The following is a 22,039-nucleotide window of genomic DNA, read 5'->3' as shown; positions in this document are numbered from 1 at the left end:
CTTGTCCCCTCAAACTTCAAACGTAGCTTAGGTGGTCCATGCCGGGCGCCTCCGGTAGCCCTGCTCCAAAAATGCGAACGTCTGCAGATAGCTCGAAGCCAGAAAGAGCTAGCCTGGAAAGCTGTTGCTCAGCCTCATCTGCCCATGGCACTGCTCGCACAGAGGCACAGAGACTGGGGCTGCTTGCTTGTCTTGTCCCCTCAAACTTCAAATGTAGCTTAGGTGGTCCGTGCCGGGCGCATCCGGCAGCCCTGCTCCAAAAATGCAAACGTCTGCAGATATCTGGCAGGCAGAAAGAGCTAGCCTGGAAAGCTGTTGCTCAGCCTCATCTGGCCATGGCACTGCTCGCACAGAGGCACAGAGACTGGGGCTGCTTGCTTGTCTTGTCCCCTCAAACTTCAAACGTAGCTTAGGTGGTCCGTGCCGGGCGCCTCCGGCAGCCCTGCTCCGAAAATGCAAACGTCTGCAGATAGCTCGCAGGCAGAAAGAGCTAGCCTGGAAAGCTGTTGCTCAGCCTCATCTGCCCATGGCACTGCTCGCACAGAGGCACAGAGACTGGGGCTGCTTGCTTGTCTTGTCCCCTCAAACTTCAAATGTAGCTTAGGTGGTCCGTGCCGGGCGCCTCCGGCAGCCCTGCTCCGAAAATGCAAACGTCTGCAGATAGCTCGCAGGCAGAAAGAGCTAGCCTGGAAAGCTGTTGCTCAGCCTCATCTGCCCATGGCACTGCTCGCACAGAGGCACAGAGACTGAGGCTGCTTGCTTGTCTTGCCCCCTCAAACTTCAAACGTAGCTTAGGTGGTCTGTGCCGGGCGCCTCCGGCAGCCCTGCTCCGAAAATGCAAACGTCTGCAGATAGCTCGCAGGCAGAAAGAGCTAGCCTGGAAAGCTGTTGCTCAGCCTCATCTGCCCATGGCACTGCTCGCACAGAGGCACAGAGACTGAGGCTGCTTGCTTGTCTTGTCCCCTCAAACTTCAAGCGTAACTCAGGTGGTCCGTGCCGGGCGCCTCCGGCAGCCCTGCTCCGAAAATGCAAACGTCTGCAGATAGCTCGCAGGCAGAAAGAGCTAGCCTGGAAAGCTGTTGCTCAGCCTCATCTGCCCATGGCACTGCTCGCACAGAGGCACAGAGACTGGGGCTGCTTGCTTGTCTTGTCCCCTCAAACTTCAAACGTATCTTAGGTGGTCCGTGCCGGGCGCCTCCGGCAGCCCTGCTCCGAAAATGCAAACGTCTGCAGATAGCTCGCAGGCAGAAAGAGCTAGCCTGGAAAGCTGTTGCTCAGCCTCATCTGCCCATGGCACTGCTCGCACAGAGGCACAGAGACTGGGGCTGCTTGCTTGTCTTGTCCCCTCAAACTTCAAATGTATCTTAGGTTGTCAGTGCCGGGCGCTTCCGGCAGCCCTGCTCCGAAAATGCGAACGTCTGCAGATAGCTCGCAGGCAGAAAGAGCTAGCCTGGAAAGCTGTTGCTCAGCCTCATCTGCCCATGGCACTGCTCGCACAGAGGCACAGAGACTGCGGCTGCTTGCTTGTCTTGTCCCCTCAAACTTCAAACGTAGCTCAGGTGGTCCGTGCCGGGCGCCTCCGGCACCCATGCTCCAAAAATGCGAACGTCTGCAGATAGCTCGCAGGCAGAAAGAGCTAGCCTGGAAAGCTGTTGCTCAGCCTCATCTGCCCATGGCACTGCTCGCACAGAGGCACAGAGACTGGGGCTGCTTGCTTGTCTTGTCCCCTCAAACTTCAAACGTAGCTTAGGTGGTCCGTGCCGGGCGCCTCCGGCAGCCCTGCTCCGAAAATGCAAACGTCTGCAGATAGCTCGCAGCCAGAAAGAGCTAGCCTGGAAAGCTATTGCTCAGCCTCATCTGCCCATGGCACTGCTCGCACAGAGGCACAGAGACTGGGGCTGCTTGCTTGTCTTGTCCCCTCAAACTTCAAACGTAGCTTAGGTGGTCCGTGCCGGGCGCCTCCGGCAGCCCTGCTCCGAAAATGCAAACGTCTGCAGATAGCTCGCAGGCAGAAAGAGCTAGCCTGGAAAGCTGTTGCTCAGCCTCATCTGCCCATGGCACTGCTCGCACAGAGGCACAGAGACTGAGGCTGCTTGCTTGTCTTGCCCCCTCAAACTTCAAACGTAGCTCAGGTGGTCCGTGCCGGGCGCCTCCGGCAGCCCTGCTCCGAAAATGCGAACGTCTGCAGATAGCTCGCAGGCAGAAAGAGCTAGCCTGGAAAGCTGTTGCTCAGCCTCATCTGCCCATGGCACTGCTCGCACACAGGCACAGAGACTGAGGCTGCTTGCTTGTCTTGTCCCCTCAAACTTCAAATGTAGCTCAGGTGGTCCCTGCCGGGCGCCTCCGGCAGCCATGCTCCGAAAATGCGAACGTCTGCAGATAGCTCGCAGCCAGAAAGAGCTAGCCTGGAAAGCTGTTGCTCAGCCTCATCTGCCCATGGCACTGCTCGCACAGAGGCACAGAGACTGGGGCTGCTTGCTTGTCTTGTCCCCTCGAACTTCAAACGTAGCTTAGGTGGTCCGTGCCGGGCGCCTCCGGCAGCCCTGCTCCGAAAATGCAAACGTCTGCAGATAGCTCGCAGGCAGAAAGAGCTAGCCTGGAAAGCTGTTGCTCAGCCTCATCTGCCCATGGCACTGCTCGCACAGAGGCACAGAGACTGGGGCTGCTTGCTTGTCTTGTCCCCTCAAACTTCAAATGTAGCTTAGGTGGTCCGTGCGAGGTGCATCCGGCAGCCCTGCTCCGAAAATGTGAACGTCTGCAGATAGCTCGCAGGCAGAAAGAGCTAGCCTGGAAAGCTGTTGCTCAGCCTCATCTGCCCATGGCACTGCTCGCACAGAGGCACAGAGACTGGGGCTGCTTGCTTGTCTTGTCCCCTCAAACTTCAAACGTAGCTTAGGTGGTCCATGCCGGGCGCCTCCGGTAGCCCTGCTCCAAAAATGCGAACGTCTGCAGATAGCTCGAAGCCAGAAAGAGCTAGCCTGGAAAGCTGTTGCTCAGCCTCATCTGCCCATGGCACTGCTCGCACAGAGGCACAGAGACTGGGGCTGCTTGCTTGTCTTGTCCCCTCAAACTTCAAATGTAGCTTAGGTGGTCCGTGCCGGGCGCATCCGGCAGCCCTGCTCCAAAAATGCAAACGTCTGCAGATATCTGGCAGGCAGAAAGAGCTAGCCTGGAAAGCTGTTGCTCAGCCTCATCTGGCCATGGCACTGCTCGCACAGAGGCACAGAGACTGGGGCTGCTTGCTTGTCTTGTCCCCTCAAACTTCAAACGTAGCTTAGGTGGTCCGTGCCGGGCGCCTCCGGCAGCCCTGCTCCGAAAATGCAAACGTCTGCAGATAGCTCGCAGGCAGAAAGAGCTAGCCTGGAAAGCTGTTGCTCAGCCTCATCTGCCCATGGCACTGCTCGCACAGAGGCACAGAGACTGGGGCTGCTTGCTTGTCTTGTCCCCTCAAACTTCAAATGTAGCTTAGGTGGTCCGTGCCGGGCGCCTCCGGCAGCCCTGCTCCGAAAATGCAAACGTCTGCAGATAGCTCGCAGGCAGAAAGAGCTAGCCTGGAAAGCTGTTGCTCAGCCTCATCTGCCCATGGCACTGCTCGCACAGAGGCACAGAGACTGGGGCTGCTTGCTTGTCTTGCCCCCTCAAACTTCAAACGTAGCTTAGGTGGTCCGTGCCGTGCGCCTCTGGCAGCCCTGCTCCGAAAATGCGAACGTCTGCAGATAGCTCGCAGGCAGAAAGAGCTAGCCTGGAAAACTGTTGCTCAGCCTCATCTGCCCATGGCACTGCTCGCACAGAGGCACAGAGACTGGGGCTGCTTGCTTTTCTTGTCCCCTCAAACTTCAAACGTAGCTTAGGTGGTCCGTGCCGGGCGCCTCCGGCAGCCCTGCTACGAAAATGCAAACGTCTGCAGATAGCTCGCAGGCAGAAAGAGCTAGCCTGGAAAGCTGTTGCTCAGCCTCATCTGCCCATGGCACTGCTCGCACTGAGGCACAGAGACTGAGGCTGCTTGCTTGTCTTGCCCCCTCAAACTTCAAACGTAGCTTAGGTGGTCTGTGCCGGGCGCCTCCGGCAGCCCTGCTCCGAAAATGCAAACGTCTGCAGATAGCTCGCAGGCAGAAAGAGCTAGCCTGGAAAGCTGTTGCTCAGCCTCATCTGCCCATGGCACTGCTCGCACAGAGGCACAGAGACTGAGGCTGCTTGCTTGTCTTGTCCCCTCAAACTTCAAGCGTAACTCAGGTGGTCCGTGCCGGGCGCCTCCGGCAGCCCTGCTCCGAAAATGCAAACGTCTGCAGATAGCTCGCAGGCAGAAAGAGCTAGCCTGGAAAGCTGTTGCTCAGCCTCATCTGCCCATGGCACTGCTCACACAGAGGCACAGAGACTGGGGCTGCTTGCTTGTCTTGTCCCCTCAAACTTCAAACGTATCTTAGGTGGTCCGTGCCGGGCGCCTCCGGCAGCCCTGCTCCGAAAATGCAAACGTCTGCAGATAGCTCGCAGGCAGAAAGAGCTAGCCTGGAAAGCTGTTGCTCAGCCTCATCTGCCCATGGCACTGCTCGCACAGAGCCACAGAGACTGAGGCTGCTTGCTTGTCTTGCCCCCTCAAACTTCAAACGTAGCTTAGGTGGTCCGTGCCGGGCGCCTCCGGCAGCCCTGCTTCGAAAATGCAAACGTCTGCAGATAGCTCGCAGGCAGAAAGAGCTAGCCTGGAAAGCTGTTGCTCAGCCTCATCTGCCCATGGCACTGCTCGCACAGAGGCACAGAGACTGGGGCTGCTTGCTTGTCTTGTCCCCTCAAACTTCAAACGTAGCTCAGGTGGTCCGTGCCGGGCGCCTCCGGCAGCCCTGCTCCAAAAATGCGAACGTCTGCAGATAGCTCGCAGGCAGAAAGAACTAGCCTGGAAAGCTGTTGCTCAGCCTCATCTGCCCATGGCACTGCTCGCACAGAGGCACAGAGACTGGGGCTGCTTGCTTGTCTTGTCCCCTCGAACTTCAAACGTATCTTAGGTGGTCCGTGCCGGGCGCCTCCGGCAGCCCTGCTCCGAAAATGCAAACGTCTGCAGATAGCTCGCAGGCAGAAAGAGCTAGCCTGGAAAGCTGTTGCTCAGCCTCATCTGCCCATGGCACTGCTCGCACAGAGGCACAGAGACTGGGGCTGCTTGATTCTTTTGCCCCCTCAAACTTCAAACGTAGCTTAGGTGCTCCGTGCGAGGTGCATCCGGCAGCGCTGCTCCGAAAATGCGAACGTCTGCAGATAGCTCGCAGGCAGAAAGAGCTAGCCTGGAAAGCTGTTGCTCAGCCTCATCTGCCCATGGCACTGCTCGCACAGAGGCACAGAGACTGAGGCTGCTTGCTTGTCTTGTCCCCTCGAACTTCAAACGTAGCTCAGGTGGTCCGTGCCGGGCGCCTCCGGCAGCCCTGCTCCGAAAATGCGAACGTCTGCAGATAGCTCGCAGGCAGAAAGAGCTAGCCTGGAAAGCTGTTGCTCAGCCTCATCTGCCCATGGCACTGCTCGCACAGAGGCACAGAGACTGGGGCTGCTTGCTTGTCTTGTCCCCTCGAACTTCAAACGTAGCTTAGGTGGTCCGTGCCGGGCGCCTCCGGCAGCCCTGCTCCGAAAATGCGAACGTCTGCAGATAGCTCGCAGGCAGAAAGAGCTAGCCTGGAAAACTGTTGCTCAGCCTCATCTGCCCATGGCACTGCTCGCACAGAGGCACAGAGACTGGGGCTGCTTGCTTTTCTTGTCCCCTCAAACTTCAAACGTAGCTTAGGTGGTCCGTGCCGGGCGCCTCCGGCAGCCCTGCTCCGAAAATGCAAACGTCTGCAGATAGCTCGCAGGCAGAAAGAGCTAGCCTGGAAAGCTGTTGCTCAGCCTCATCTGCCCATGGCACTGCTCGCACAGAGGCACAGAGACTGAGGCTGCTTGCTTGTCTTGCCCCCTCAAACTTCAAACGTAGCTTAGGTGGTCTGTGCCGGGCGCCTCCGGCAGCCCTGCTCCGAAAATGCGAACATATGCAGATAGCTCGCAGGCAGAAAGAGCTAGCCTGGAAAGCTGTTGCTCAGCCTCATCTGCCCATGGCACTGCTCGCACAGAGGCACAGAGACTGAGGCTGCTTGCTTGTCTTGTCCCCTCAAACTTCAAACGTAACTCAGGTGGTCCGTGCCGGGCGACTCCGGCAGCCCTGCTCCGAAAATGCAAACATCTGCAGATAGCTCGCAGGCAGAAAGAGCTAGCCTGGAAAGCTGTTGCTCAGCCTCATCTGCCCATGGCACTGCTCGCACAGAGGCACAGAGACTGGGGCTGCTTGCTTGTCTTGTCCCCTCAAACTTCAAACGTATCTTAGGTGGTCCGTGCCGGGCGCCTCCGGCAGCCCTGCTACGAAAATGCAAACGTCTGCAGATAGCTCGCAGGCAGAAAGAGCTAGCCTGGAAAGCTGTTGCTCAGCCTCATCTGCCCATGGCACTGCTCGCACAGAGCCACAGAGACTGAGGCTGCTTGCTTGTCTTGCCCCCTCAAACTTCAAACGTAGCTTAGGTGGTCCGTGCCGGGCGCCTCCGGCAGCCCTGCTTCGAAAATGCAAACGTCTGCAGATAGCTCGCAGGCAGAAAGAGCTAGCCTGGAAAGCTGTTGCTCAGCCTCATCTGCCCATGGCACTGCTCACACAGAGGCACAGAGACTGAGGCTGCTTGCTTGTCTTGTCCCCTCAAACTTCAAACGTAGCTCAGGTGGTCCGTGCCGGGCGCCTCCGGCAGCCCTGCTCCAAAACTTCGAACGTCTGCAGATAACTCGCAGGCAGAAAGAACTAGCCTGGAAAGCTGTTGCTCAGCCTCATCTGCCCATGGCACTGCTCGCACAGAGGCACAGAGACTGGGGCTGCTTGCTTGTCTTGTCCCCTCGAACTTCAAACGTATCTTAGGTGGTCCGTGCCGGGCGCCTCCGGCAGCCCTGCTCCGAAAATGCAAACGTCTGCAGATAGCTCGCAGGCAGAAAGAGCTAGCCTGGAAAGCTGTTGCTCAGCCTCATCTGCCCATGGCACTGCTCGCACAGAGGCACAGAGACTGGGGCTGCTTGCTTCTTTTGCCCCCTCAAACTTCAAACGTAGCTTAGGTGCTCCGTGCGAGGTGCATCCGGCAGCGCTGCTCCGAAAATGCAAACGTCTGCAGATAGCTCGCAGGCAGAAAGAGCTAGCCTGGAAAGCTGTTGCTCAGCCTCATCTGCCCATGGCACTGCTCGCACAGAGGCACAGAGACTGGGGCTGCTTGCTTGTCTTGTCCCCTCAAACTTCAAACGTAGCTTAGGTGGTCCATGCCGGGCGCCTCCGGCAGCCCTGCTCCAAAAATGCGAACGTCTGCAGATAGCTCGAAGCCAGAAAGAGCTAGCCTGGAAAGCTGTTGCTCAGCCTCATCTGCCCATGGCACTGCTCGCACAGAGGCACAGAGACTGGGGCTGCTTGCTTGTCTTGCCCCCTCAAACTTCAAACGTAGCTTAGGTGGTCCGTGCCGGGCGCCTCCGGCAGCCCTGCTCCGAAAATGCGAACGTCTGCAGATAGCTCGCAGGCAGAAAGAGCTAGCCTGGAAAGCTGTTGCTCAGCCTCATCTGCCCATGGCACTGCTCGCACAGAGGCACAGAGACTGGGGCTGCTTGCTTGTCTTGTCCCCTCAAACTTCAAACGTAGCTCAGGTGGTCCGTGCCGGGCGCCTCCGGCAGCCCTGCTCCAAAAATGCGAACGTCTGCAGATAGCTCGCAGGCAGAAAGAACTAGCCTGGAAAGCTGTTGCTCAGCCTCATCTGCCCATGGCACTGCTCGCACAGAGGCACAGAGACTGGGGCTGCTTGCTTGTCTTGTCCCCTCGAACTTCAAACGTATCTTAGGTGGTCCGTGCCGGGCGCCTCCGGCAGCCCTGCTCCGAAAATGCAAACGTCTGCAGATAGCTCGCAGGCAGAAAGAGCTAGCCTGGAAAGCTGTTGCTCAGCCTCATCTGCCCATGGCACTGCTCGCACAGAGGCACAGAGACTGGGGCTGCTTGCTTCTTTTGCCCCCTCAAACTTCAAACATAGCTTAGGTGCTCCGTGCGAGGTGCATCCGGCAGCGCTGCTCCGAAAATGCGAACGTCTGCAGATAGCTCGCAGGCAGAAAGAGCTAGCCTGGAAAGCTGTTGCTCAGCCTCATCTGCCCATGGCACTGCTCGCACAGAGGCACAGAGACTGAGGCTGCTTGCTTGTCTTGTCCCCTCGAACTTCAAACGTAGCTCAGGTGGTCCGTGCCGGGCGCCTCCGGCAGCCCTGCTCCGAAAATGCGAACGTCTGCAGATAGCTCGCAGGCAGAAAGAGCTAGCCTGGAAAGCTGTTGCTCAGCCTCATCTGCCCATGGCACTGCTCGCACAGAGGCACAGAGACTGGGGCTGCTTGCTTGTCTTGTCCCCTCGAACTTCAAACGTAGCTTAGGTGGTCCGTGCCGGGCGCCTCCGGCAGCCCTGCTCCGAAAATGCGAACGTCTGCAGATAGCTCGCAGGCAGAAAGAGCTAGCCTGGAAAACTGTTGCTCAGCCTCATCTGCCCATGGCACTGCTCGCACAGAGGCACAGAGACTGGGGCTGCTTGCTTTTCTTGTCCCCTCAAACTTCAAACGTAGCTTAGGTGGTCCGTGCCGGTCGCCTCCGGCAGCCCTGCTCCGAAAATGCAAACGTCTGCAGATAGCTCGCAGGCAGAAAGAGCTAGCCTGGAAAGCTGTTGCTCAGCCTCATCTGCCCATGGCACTGCTCGCACAGAGGCACAGAGACTGAGGCTGCTTGCTTGTCTTGCCCCCTCAAACTTCAAACGTAGCTTAGGTGGTCTGTGCCGGGCGCCTCCGGCAGCCCTGCTCCGAAAATGCGAACATATGCAGATAGCTCGCAGGCAGAAAGAGCTAGCCTGGAAAGCTGTTGCTCAGCCTCATCTGCCCATGGCACTGCTCGCACAGAGGCACAGAGACTGAGGCTGCTTGCTTGTCTTGTCCCCTCAAACTTCAAACGTAACTCAGGTGGTCCGTGCCGGGCGACTCCGGCAGCCCTGCTCCGAAAATGCAAACATCTGCAGATAGCTCGCAGGCAGAAAGAGCTAGCCTGGAAAGCTGTTGCTCAGCCTCATCTGCCCATGGCACTGCTCGCACAGAGGCACAGAGACTGGGGCTGCTTGCTTGTCTTGTCCCCTCAAACTTCAAACGTATCTTAGGTGGTCCGTGCCGGGCGCCTCCGGCAGCCCTGCTCCGAAAATGCAAACGTCTGCAGATAGCTCGCAGGCAGAAAGAGCTAGCCTGGAAAGCTGTTGCTCAGCCTCATCTGCCCATGGCACTGCTCGCACAGAGCCACAGAGACTGAGGCTGCTTGCTTGTCTTGCCCCCTCAAACTTCAAACGTAGCTTAGGTGGTCCGTGCCGGGCGCCTCCTGCAGCCCTGCTTCGAAAATGCAAACGTCTGCAGATAGCTCGCAGGCAGAAAGAGCTAGCCTGGAAAGCTGTTGCTCAGCCTCATCTGCCCATGGCACTGCTCACACAGAGGCACTGAGACTGAGGCTGCTTGCTTGTCTTGTCCCCTCAAACTTCAAACGTAGCTCAGGTGGTCCATGCCGGGCGCCTCCGGCAGCCCTGCTCCAAAACTTCGAACGTCTGCAGATAGCTCGCAGGCAGAAAGAACTAGCCTGGAAAGCTGTTGCTCAGCCTCATCTGCCCATGGCACTGCTCGCACAGAGGCACAGAGACTGGGGCTGCTTGCTTGTCTTGTCCCCTCGAACTTCAAACGTATCTTAGGTGGTCCGTGCTGGGCGCCTCCGGCAGCCCTGCTCCGAAAATGCAAACGTCTGCAGATAGCTCGCAGGCAGAAAGAGCTAGCCTGGAAAGCTGTTGCTCAGCCTCATCTGCCCATGGCACTGCTCGCACAGAGGCACAGAGACTGGGGCTGCTTGCTTCTTTTGCCCCCTCAAACTTCAAACGTAGCTTAGGTGCTCCGTGCGAGGTGCATCCGGCAGCGCTGCTCCGAAAATGCAAACGTCTGCAGATAGCTCGCAGGCAGAAAGAGCTAGCCTGGAAAGCTGTTGCTCAGCCTCATCTGCCCATGGCACTGCTCGCACAGAGGCACAGAGACTGGGGCTGCTTGCTTGTCTTGTCCCCTCAAACTTCAAACGTAGCTTAGGTGGTCCATGCCGGGCGCCTCCGGCAGCCCTGCTCCAAAAATGCGAACGTCTGCAGATAGCTCGAAGCCAGAAAGAGCTAGCCTGGAAAGCTGTTGCTCAGCCTCATCTGCCCATGGCACTGCTCGCACAGAGGCACAGAGACTGGGGCTGCTTGCTTGTCTTGCCCCCTCAAACTTCAAACGTAGCTTAGGTGGTCCGTGCCGGGCGCCTCCGGCAGCCCTGCTCCGAAAATGCGAACGTCTGCAGATAGCTCGCAAGCAGAAAGAGCTAGCCTGGAAACCTATTGCTCAGACTCATCTGCCCAAGGCACTGCTCGCACAGAGGCACAGAGACTGGGGCTGCTTGCTTGTCTTGCCCCCTCAAACTTCAAATGTAGCTTAGGTGGTCCGTGCCGGGTGCCTCCGGCAGCCCTGCTCCGAAAATGCAAACGTCTGCAGATAGCTCGCAGGCAGAAAGAGCTAGCCTGGAAAGCTGTTGCTCAGCCTCATCTGCCCATGGCACTGCTCGCACAGAGGCACAGAGACTGGGGCTGCTTGCTTGTCTTGCCACCTCAAACTTCAAACGTAGCTTAGGTGGTCCGTGCCGGGCGCCTCCGGCAGCCCTGCTCCGAAAATGCGAACGTCTGCAGATAGCTCGCAGGCAGAAAGAGCTAGCCTGGAAAGCTGTTGCTCAGCCTCATCTGCCCATGGCACTGCTCGCACAGAGGCACAGAGACTGGGGCTGCTTGCTTGTCTTGTCCCCTCAAACTTCAAACGTAGCTTAGGTGGTCCGTGCCGGGAGCCTCCGGCAGCCCTGCTCCGAAAATGCAAACGTCTGCAGATAGCTCGCAGGCAGAAAGAGCTAGCCTGGAAAGCTGTTGCTCAGCCTCATCTGCCCATGGCACTGCTCGCACAGAGGCACAGAGACTGGGGCTGCTTGCTTGTCTTGCCACCTCAAACTTCAAACGTAGCTTAGGTGGTCCGTGCCGGGCGCCTCCGGCAGCCCTGCTCCGAAAATGCGAACGTCTGCAGATAGCTCGCAAGCAGAAAGAGCTAGCCTGGAAACCTATTGCTCAGACTCATCTGCCCAAGGCACTGCTCGCACAGAGGCACAGAGACTGGGACAGCTTGCTTGTCTTGCCCCCTCAAACTTCAAATGTAGCTTAGGTGGTCCATGCCGGGCGCCTCCGGCAGCCCTGCTCCGAAAATGCGAACGTCTGCAGATAGCTCGCAGGCAGAAAGAGCTAGCCTGGAAAGCTGTTGCTCAGCCTCATCTGCCCATAGCACTGCTCGCACAGAGGCACAGAGACTGGGGCTGCTTGCTTGTCTTGCCACCTCAAACTTCAAACGTAGCTTAGGTGGTCCGTGCCGGGCGCATCCGGCAGCCCTGCTCCGAAAATGCGAACGTCTGCAGATAGCTCGCAGGCAGAAAGAGCTAGCCTGGAAAGCTGTTGCTCAGCCTCATCTGCCCATGGCACTGCTCGCACAGAGGCACAGAGACTGGGGCTGCTTGCTTGTCTTGTCCCCTCAAACTTCAAACGTAGCTTAGGTGGTCCGTGCCGGGAGCCTCCGGCAGCCCTGCTCCGAAAATGCAAACATCTGCAGATAGCTCGCAGGCAGAAAGAGCTAGCCTGGAAAGCTGTTGCTCAGCCTCATCTGTCCATGGTACTTCTCGCACAGAGGCACAGAGACTGGGGCTGCTTGCTTCTCTTGTCCCCTCAAACTTCAAATGTAGCTTAGGTTGTCAGTGCCGGGCGCTTCCGGCAGCCCTGCTCCGAAAATGCGAACGTCTGCAGATAGCTCGCAGCCAGAAAGAGCTAGCCTGGAAAGCTGTTGCTCAGCCTCATCTGCCCATGGCACTGCTCGCACAGAGGCACAGAGACTGAGGCTGCTTGCTTGTCTTGCCCCCTCAAACTTCAAACGTAGCTTAGGTGGTCCGTGCCGGGCGCCTCCGGCAGCCCTGCTTCGAAAATGCAAACGTCTGAGATAGCTCGCAGGCAGAAAGAGCTAGCCTGGAAAGCTGTTGCTCAGCCTCATCTGCCCATGGCACTGCTCGCACAGAGGCACAGAGACTGAGGCTGCTTGCTTGTCTTGTCCCCTCAAACTTCAAACGTATCTCAGGTGGTCCGTGCCGGGCGCCTCCGGCAGCCCTGCTCCAAAAATGCGAACGTCTGCAGATAGCTCGCAGGCAGAAAGAACTAGCCTGGAAAGCTGTTGCTCAGCCTCATCTGCCCATGGCACTGCTCGCACAGAGGCACAGAAACTGGGGCTGCTTGCTTGTCTTGTCCCCTCGAACTTCAAACGTATCTTAGGTGGTCCGTGCCGGGCGCCTCCGGCAGCCCTGCTCCGAAAATGCAAACGTCTGCAGATAGCTGGCAGGCAGAAAGAGCTAGCCTGGAAAGCTGTTGCTCAGCCTCATCTGCCCATGGCACTGCTCGCACAGAGGCACAGAGACTGGGGCTGCTTGCTTCTTTTGCCCCCTCAAACTTCAAACGTAGCTTAGGTGGTCCGTGCCGGGCGCCTCCGGCAGCCCTGCTCCGAAAATGCGAACGTCTGCAGATAGCTCGCAGGCAGAAAGAGCTAGCCTGGAAAACTGTTGCTCAGCCTCATCTGCCCATGGCACTGCTCGCACAGAGGCACAGAGACTGGGGCTGCTTGCTTTTCTTGTCCCCTCAAACTTCAAACGTAGCTTAGGTGGTCCGTGCCGGGCGCCTCCGGCAGCCCTGCTCCGAAAATGCAAACGTCTGCAGATAGCTCGCAGGCAGAAAGAGCTAGCCTGGAAAGCTGTTGCTCAGCCTCATCTGCCCATGGCACTGCTCGCACAGAGGCACAGAGACTGAGGCTGCTTGCTTGTCTTGCCCCCTCAAACTTCAAACGTACATTAGGTGGTCTGTGCCGGGCGCCTCCGGCAGCCCTGCTCCGAAAATGCAAACGTCTGCAGATAGCTCGCAGGCAGAAAGAGCTAGCCTGGAAAGCTGTTGCTCAGCCTCATCTGCCCATGGCACTGCTCGCACAGAGGCACAGAGACTGAGGCTGCTTGCTTGTCTTGTCCCCTCAAACTTCAAACGTAACTCAGGTGGTCCGTGCCGGGCGACTCCGGCAGCCCTGCTCCGAAAATGCAAACGTCTGCAGATAGCTGGCAGCCAGAAAGAGCTAGCCTGGAAAGCTGTTGCTCAGCCTCATCTGCCCATGGCACTGCTCGCACAGAGGCACAGAGACTGGGGCTGCTTGCTTGTCTTGTCCCCTCAAACTTCAAACGTATCTTAGGTGGTCCGTGCCGGGCGCCTCCGGCAGCCCTGCTCCGAAAATGCAAACGTCTGCAGATAGCTAGCAGGCAGAAAGAGCTAGCCTGGAAAGCTGTTGCTCAGCCTCATCTGCCCATGGCACTGCTCGCACAGACCAAAAGAGACTGAGGCTGCTTGCTTGTCTTGCCCCCTCAAACTTCAAACGTAGCTTAGGTGGTCCGTACCGGGCGCCTCCGGCAGCCCTGCTTCGAAAATGCAAACGTCTGCAGATAGCTCGCAGGCAGAAAGAGCTAGCCTGGAAAGCTGTTGCTCAGCCTCATCTGCCCATGGCACTGCTCGCACAGAGGCACAGAGACTGAGGCTGCTTGCTTGTCTTGTCCCCTCAAACTTCAAACGTAGCTCAGGTGGTCCGTGCCGGGCGCCTCCGGCAGCCCTGCTCCAAAACTTCGAACGTCTGCAGATAGCTCGCAGGCAGAAAGAACTAGCCTGGAAAGCTGTTGCTCAGCCTCATCTGCCCATGGCACTGCTCACACAGAGGCACAGAGACTGGGGCTGCTTGCTTGTCTTGTCCCCTCGAACTTCAAACGTATCTTAGGTGGTCCGTGCCGGGCGCCTCCGGCAGCCCTGCTCCGAAAATGCAAACGTCTGCAGATAGCTCGCAGGCAGAAAGAGCTAGCCTGGAAAGCTGTTGCTCAGCCTCATCTGCCCATGGCACTGCTCGCACAGAGGCACAGAGACTGGGGCTGCTTGCTTCTTTTGCCCCCTCAAACTTCAAACGTAGCTTAGGTGGTCCGTGCGAGGTGCATCCGGCAGCGCTGCTCCGAAAATGCAAACGTCTGCAGATAGCTCGCAGGCAGAAAGAGCTAGCCTGGAAAGCTGTTGCTCAGCCTCATCTGCCCATGGCACTGCTCGCACAGAGGCACAGAGACTGGGGCTGCTTGCTTGTCTTGCCCCCTCAATCTTCAAACGTAGCTTAGGTGGTCCGTGCCGGGCGCCTCCGGCAGCCCTGCTCTGAAAATGCGAACGTCTGCAGATAGCTCGCAGCCAGAAAGAGCTAGCCTGGAAAGCTGTTGCTCAGCCTCATCTGCCCATGGCACTGCTCGCACAGAGGCACAGAGACTGGGGCTGCTTGCTTGTCTTGCCCCCTCAAACTTCAAACGTAGCTTAGGTGGTCCGTGCGAGGTGCATCCGGCAGCGCTGCTCCGAAAATGCAAACGTCTGCAGATAGCTCGCAGGCAGAAAGAGCTAGCCTGGAAAGCTGTTGCTCAGCCTCATCTGCCCATGGCACTGCTCGCACAGAGGCACAGAGACTGGGGCTGCTTGCTTGTCTTGCCCCCTCAATCTTCAAACGTAGCTTAGGTGGTCCGTGCCGGGCGCCTCCGGCAGCCCTGCTCTGAAAATGCGAACGTCTGCAGATAGCTCGCAGGCAGAAAGAGCTAGCCTGGAAAGCTGTTGCTCAGCCTCATCTGCCCATGGCACTGCTCGCACAGAGGCACAGAGACTGGGGCTGCTTGCTTGTCTTGTCCCCTCAAACTTCAAACGTAGCTTAGGTGGTCCGTGCCAGGCGCCTCCGGCAGCCCTGCTCCGAAAATGCAAACGTCTGCAGATAGCTCGCAGGCAGAAAGAGCTAGCCTGGAAAGCTGTTGCTCAGCCTCATCTGCCCATGGCACTGCTCGCACAGAGGCACAGAGACTGGGACTGCTTGCTTGTCTTGTCCCCTCAAACTTCAAACGTAGCTTAGGTGGTCCGTGCTGGGCGCCTCCGGCAGCCCTGCTCCGAAAATGCAAACGTCTGCAGATAGCTCGCAGGCAGAAAGAGCTAGCCTGGAAAGCTGTTGCTCAGCCTCATCTGCCCATGGCACTGCTCGCACAGAGGCACAGAGACTGGGGCTGCTTGCTTGTCTTGTCCCCTCAAACTTCAAACGTAGCTTAGGTGGTCCATGCCGAGCGCCTCCGGCAGCCCTGCTCCAAAAATGCGAACGTCTGCAGATAGCTCGAAGCCAGAAAGAGCTAGCCTGGAAAGCTGTTGCTCAGCCTCATCTGCCCATGGCACTGCTCGCACAGAGGCACAGAGACTGGGGCTGCTTGCTTGTCTTGCCCCCTCAAACTTCCAAAGGTAGCTTAGGTGGTCCGTGCCGGGCGCCTCCGGCAGCCCTGCTCCGAAAATGCGAACGTCTGCAGATAGCTCGCAAGCAGAAAGAGCTAGCCTGGAAACCTATTGCTCAGACTCATCTGTCCAAGGCACTGCTCGCACAGAGGCACAGAGACTGGGGCTGCTTGCTTGTCTTGCCCCCTCAAACTTCAAATGTAGCTTAGGTGGTCCGTGCCGGGCGCCTCCGGCAGCCCTGCTCCGAAAATGCGAACGTCTGCAGATAGCTCGCAGGCAGAAAGAGCTAGCCTGGAAAGCTGTTGCTCAGCCTCATCTGCCCATGGCACTGCTCGCACAGAGGCACAGAGACTGGGGCTGCTTGCTTGTCTTGCCACCTCAAACTTCAAACGTAGCTTAGGTGGTCCGTGCCGGGCGCCTCCGGCAGCCCTGCTCCGAAAATGCGAACGTCTGCAGATAGCTCGCAGGCAGAAAGAGCTAGCCTGGAAAGCTGTTGCTCAGCCTCATCTGCCCATGGTACTTCTCGCACAGAGGCACAGAGACTGGGGCTGCTTGCTTGTCTTGCCCCCTCAAACTTCAAACGTAGCTTAGGTGGTCCGTGCCGGGCGCCTCCGGCAGCCCTGCTCCGAAAATGCAAACGTCTGCAGATAGCTCGCAGGCAGAAAGAGCTAGCCTGGAAAGCTGTTGCTCAGCCTCATCTGCCCATGGCACTGCTCGCACAGAGGCACAGAGACTGGGGCTGCTTGCTTGTCTTGCCCCCTCAAACTTCAAACGTAGCTTAGGTGGTCCGTGCCGGGAGCCTCCGGCAGCCCTGCTCCGAAAATGCAAACGTCTGCAGATAGCTCGCAGGCAGAAAGAGCTAGCCTGGAAAGCTGTTGCTCAGCCTCATCTGCCCATGGTACTTGTCGCACAGAGGCACAGAGACTGGGGCTGCTTGCTTGTCTTGTCCCCTCAAACTTCAAATGTAGCTTAGGTTGTCAGTGCCGGGCGCTTCCGGCAGCCCTGCTCCGAAAATGCGAACGTCTGCAGATAGCTCGCAGCCAGAAAGAGCTAGCCTGGAAAGCTGTTGCTCAGCCTCATCTGCCCATGGCACTGCTCGCACAGAGGCACAGAGACTGAGGCTGCTTGCTTGTCTTGTCCCCTCAAACTTCAAACGTAGCTCAGGTGGTCCGTGCCGGGCGCCTCCGGCAGCCCTGCTCCAAAAATGCGAACGTCTGCAGATAGCTCGCAGGCAGAAAGAGCTAGCCTGGAAAGCTGTTGCTCAGCCTCATCTGCCCATGGCACTGCTCGCACAGAGGCACAGAGACTGGGGCTGCTTGCTTGTCTTGTCCCCTCAAACTTCAAACGTAGCTTAGGTGGTCCGTGCCGGGCGCCTCCGGCAGCCCTGCTCCGAAAATGCAAACGTCTGCAGATAGCTCGCAGGCAGAAAGAGCTAGCCTGGAAAGCTGTTGCTCAGCCTCATCTGCCCATGGTACTTCTCGCACAGAGGCACAGAGACTGGGGCTGCTTGCTTGTCTTGTCCCCTCAAACTTCAAATGTAGCTTAGGTTGTCAGTGGCGGGCGCTTCCGGCAGCCCTGCACCGAAAATGCGAACGTCTGCAGATAGCTCGCAGGCAGAAAGAGCTAGCCTGGAAAGCTGTTGCTCAGCCTCATCTGCCCATGGCACTGCTCGCACAGAGGCACAGAGACTGAGGCTGCTTGCTTGTCTTGTCCCCTCAAACTTCAAACGTAGCTCAGGTGGTCCGTGCCAGGCGTCTCCGGCAGCCCTGCTCCAAAAATGCGAACGTCTGCATATAGCTCGCAGCCAGAAAGAGCTAGCCTGGAAAGCTGTTGCTCAGCCTCATCTGCCCATGGCACTGCTCGCACAGAGGCACAGAGACTGGGGCTGCTTGCTTGTCTTGTCCCCTCGAACTTCAAACGTATCTTAGGTGGTCCGTGCCGGGCGCCTCCGGCAGCCCTGCTCCGAAAATGCAAACGTCTGCAGATAGCTCGCAGCCAGAAAGAGCTAGCCTGGAAAGCTGTTGCTCAGCCTCATCTGCCCATGGCACTGCTCGCACAGAGGCACAGAGACTGGGGCTGCTTGCTTGTCTTGTCCCCTCAAACTTCAAACGTAGCTTAGGTGGTCCGTGCGAGGTGCATCCGGCAGCGCTGCTCCGAAAATGCAAACGTCTGCAGATAGCTCGAAGCCAGAAAGAGCTAGCCTGGAAAGCTGTTGCTCAGCCTCATCTGCCCATGGCACTGCTCGCACAGAGGCACAGAGACTGGGGCTGCTTGCTTGTCTTGCCCCCTCAAACTTCAAATGTAGCTTAGGTGGTCCGTGCCGGGCGCCTCCGGCAGCCCTGCTCCGAAAATGCGAACGTCTGCAGATAGCTCGCAGGCAGAAAGAGCTAGCCTGGAAAGCTGTTGCTCAGCCTCATCTGCCCATGGCACTGCTCGCACAGAGGCACAGAGACTGGGGCTGCTTGCTTGTCTTGCCACCTCAAACTTCAAACGTAGCTTAGGTGGTCCGTGCCGGGCGCCTCCGGCAGCCCTGCTCCGAAAATGCGAACGTCTGCAGATAGCTCGCAGGCAGAAAGAGCTAGCCTGGAAAGCTGTTGCTCAGCCTCATCTGCCCATGGTACTTCTCGCACAGAGGCACAGAGACTGGGGCTGCTTGCTTGTCTTGCCCCCTCAAACTTCAAACGTAGCTTAGGTGGTCCGTGCCGGGCGCCTCCGGCAGCCCTGCTCCGAAAATGCAAACGTCTGCAGATAGCTCGCAGGCAGAAAGAGCTAGCCTGGAAAGCTGTTGCTCAGCCTCATCTGCCCATGGCACTGCTCGCACAGAGGCACAGAGACTGGGGCTGCTTGCTTGTCTTGCCCCCTCAAACTTCAAACGTAGCTTAGGTGGTCCGTGCCGGGAGCCTCCGGCAGCCCTGCTCCGAAAATGCAAACGTCTGCAGATAGCTCGCAGGCAGAAAGAGCTAGCCTGGAAAGCTGTTGCTCAGCCTCATCTGCCCATGGTACTTGTCGCACAGAGGCACAGAGACTGGGGCTGCTTGCTTGTCTTGTCCCCTCAAACTTCAAATGTAGCTTAGGTTGTCAGTGCCGGGCGCTTCCGGCAGCCCTGCTCCGAAAATGCGAACGTCTGCAGATAGCTCGCAGCCAGAAAGAGCTAGCCTGGAAAGCTGTTGCTCAGCCTCATCTGCCCATGGCACTGCTCGCACAGAGGCACAGAGACTGAGGCTGCTTGCTTGTCTTGTCCCCTCAAACTTCAAACGTAGCTCAGGTGGTCCGTGCCGGGCGCCTCCGGCAGCCCTGCTCCAAAAATGCGAACGTCTGCAGATAGCTCGCAGGCAGAAAGAGCTAGCCTGGAAAGCTGTTGCTCAGCCTCATCTGCCCATGGCACTGCTCGCACAGAGGCACAGAGACTGGGGCTGCTTGCTTGTCTTGTCCCCTCAAACTTCAAACGTAGCTTAGGTGGTCCGTGCCGGGCGCCTCCGGCAGCCCTGCTCCGAAAATGCAAACGTCTGCAGATAGCTCGCAGGCAGAAAGAGCTAGCCTGGAAAGCTGTTGCTCAGCCTCATCTGCCCATGGTACTTCTCGCACAGAGGCACAGAGACTGGGGCTGCTTGCTTGTCTTGTCCCCTCAAACCTCAAATGTAGCTTAGGTTGTCAGTGCCGGGCGCTTCCGGCAGCCCTGCACCGAAAATGCGAACGTCTGCAGATAGCTCGCAGGCAGAAAGAGCTAGCCTGGAAAGCTGTTGCTCAGCCTCATCTGCCCATGGCACTGCTCGCACAGAGGCACAGAGACTGGGGCTGCTTGCTTGTCTTGTCCCCTCAAACTTCAAACGTAGCTCAGGTGGTCCGTGCCAGGCGTCTCCGGCAGCCCTGCTCCAAAAATGCGAACGTCTGCATATAGCTCGCAGCCAGAAAGAGCTAGCCTGGAAAGCTGTTGCTCAGCCTCATCTGCCCATGGCACTGCTCGCACAGAGGCACAGAGACTGGGGCTGCTTGCTTGTCTTGTCCCCTCGAACTTCAAACGTATCTTAGGTGGTCCGTGCCGGGCGCCTCCGGCAGCCCTGCTCCAAAAATGCAAACGTCTGCAGATAGCTCGCAGCCAGAAAGAGCTAGCCTGGAAAGCTGTTGCTCAGCCTCATCTGCCCATGGCACTGCTCGCACAGAGGCACAGAGACTGGGGCTGCTTGCTTGTCTTGTCCCCTCAAACTTCAAACGTAGCTTAGGTGGTCCGTGCGAGGTGCATCCGGCAGCGCTGCTCCGAAAATGCAAACGTCTGCAGATAGCTCGCAGGCAGAAAGAGCTAGCCTGGAAAGCTGTTGCTCAGCCTCATCTGCCCATGGCACTGCTCGCACAGAGGCACAGAGACTGGGGCTGCTTGCTTGTCTTGCCCCCTCAAAATTCAAACGTAGCTTAGGTGGTCCGTGCCGGGCGCATCCGGCAGCCCTGCTCTGAAAATGCGAACGTCTGCAGATAGCTCGCAGCCAGAAAGAGCTAGCCTGGAAAGCTGTTGCTCAGCCTCATCTGCCCATGGCACTGCTCGCACAGAGGCACAGAGACTGGGGCTGCTTGCTTGTCTTGTCCCCTCAAACTTCAAACGTACCTTAGGTGGTCCGTGCCGGGCGCATCCGGCAGCCCTGCTCCGAAAATGTGAACGTCTGCAGATAGCTCGCAGGCAGAAAGAGCTAGCCTGGAAAGCTGTTGCTCAGCCTCATCTGCCCATGGCACTGCTCGCACAGAGGCACAGAGACTGGGGCTGCTTGCTTGTCTTGTCCCCTCAAACTTCAAACGTAGCTTAGGTGGTCCGTGCCGGGCGCCTCCGGCAGCCCTGCTCCGAAAATGCAAACGTCTGCAGATAGCTCGCAGGCAGAAAGAGCTAGCCTGGAAAGCTGTTGCTCAGCCTCATCTGCCCATGGCACTGCTCGCACAGAGGCACAGAGACTGGGGCTGCTTGCTTGTCTTGTCCCCTCAAACTTCAAACGTAGCTTAGGTTGTCTGTGTTGGGCGCCTCCGGCAGCCCTGCTCCGAAAATGCAAACGTCTGCAGATAGCTCGCAGGCAGAAAGAGCTAGCCTGGAAAGCTGTTGCTCAGCCTCATCTGCCCATGGCACTGCTCGCACAGAGGCACAGAGACTGGGGCTGCTTGCTTGTCTTGTCCCCTCAAACTTCAAACGTAGCTTAGGTGGTCCATGCCGGGCGCCTCCGGCAGCCCTGCTCCAAAAATGCAAACGTCTGCAGATAGCTCGAAGCCAGAAAGAGCTAGCCTGGAAAGCTGTTGCTCAGCCTCATCTGCCCATGGCACTGCTCGCACAGAGGCACAGAGACTGAGGCTGCTTGCTTGTCTTGCCCCCTCAAACTTCAAACGTAGCTTAGGTGGTCCGTGCCGGGCGCCTCCGGCAGCCCTGCTCCGAAAATGTGAACGTCTGCAGATAGCTCGCAAGCAGAAAGAGCTAGCCTGGAAACCTATTGCTCAGCCTCATCTGCCCATGGCACTGCTCGCACAGAGGCACAGAGACTGGGGCTGCTTGCTTGTTTTGCCCCCTCAAACTTCAAACGTATCTTAGGTGGTCCGTGCCGGGCGCCTCCGGCAGCCCTGCTCCGAAAATGCGAACGTCTGCAGATAGCTCGCAGGCAGAAAGAGCTAGCCTGGAAAGCTGTTGCTCAGCCTCATCTGCCCATGGCACTGCTCGCACAGAGGCACAGAGACTGGGGCTGCTTGCTTGTCTTGTCCCCTCAAACTTCAAACGTAGCTTAGGTGGTCCGTGCCGGGCGCCTCCGGCAGCCCTGCTCCGAAAATGCGAACGTCTGCAGATAGCTCGCAGGCAGAAAGAGCTAGCCTGGAAAGCTGTTGCTCAGCCTCATCTGCCCATGGCACTGCTCGCACAGAGGCACAGAGACTGGGGCTGCTTGCTTGTCTTGCCCCCTCAAACTTCAAACGTAGCTTAGGTGGTCCGTGCCGGGCGCCTCCGGCAGCCCTGCTCCGAAAATGCAAACGTCTGCAGATAGCTCGCAGGCAGAAAGAGCTAGCCTGGAAAGCTGTTGCTCAGCCTCATCTGCCCATGGCACTGCTCGCAAAGAGGCACAGAGACTGGGGCTGCTTGCTTGTCTTGTCCACTCAACTTCAAATGTAGCTTAGGTTGTCAGTGCCGGGCGCTTCCGGCAGCCCTGCTCCGAAAATGCGAAAGTCTGCAGATAGCTCGCAGGCAGAAAGAGCTAGCCTGGAAAGCTGTTGCTCAGCCTCATCTGCCCATGGCACTGCTCGCACAGAGGCACAGAGACTGAGGCTGCTTGCTTGTCTTGTCCCCTCAAACTTCAAACGTATCTCAGGTGGTCCGTGCCGGGCGCCTCCGGCAGCCCTGCTCCGAAAATGCGAACATCTGCAGATAGCTCGAAGCCAGAAAGAGCTAGCCTGGAAAGCTGTTGCTCAGCCTCATCTGCCCATGGCACTGCTCGCACAGAGGCACAGAGACTGGGGCTGCTTGCTTGTCTTGTCCCCTCGAACTTCAAACTTATCTTAGGTGGTCCGTGCCGGGCGCCTCCGGCAGCCCTGCTCCGAAAATGC

The sequence above is a fragment of the Opisthocomus hoazin genome, chromosome 27 (genome assembly GCF_030867145.1).
Source record: "Opisthocomus hoazin isolate bOpiHoa1 chromosome 27, bOpiHoa1.hap1, whole genome shotgun sequence".
Classification (NCBI taxonomy): domain Eukaryota; kingdom Metazoa; phylum Chordata; class Aves; order Opisthocomiformes; family Opisthocomidae; genus Opisthocomus; species Opisthocomus hoazin.
Note: the sequence above shows the minus strand (reverse complement) of the source record.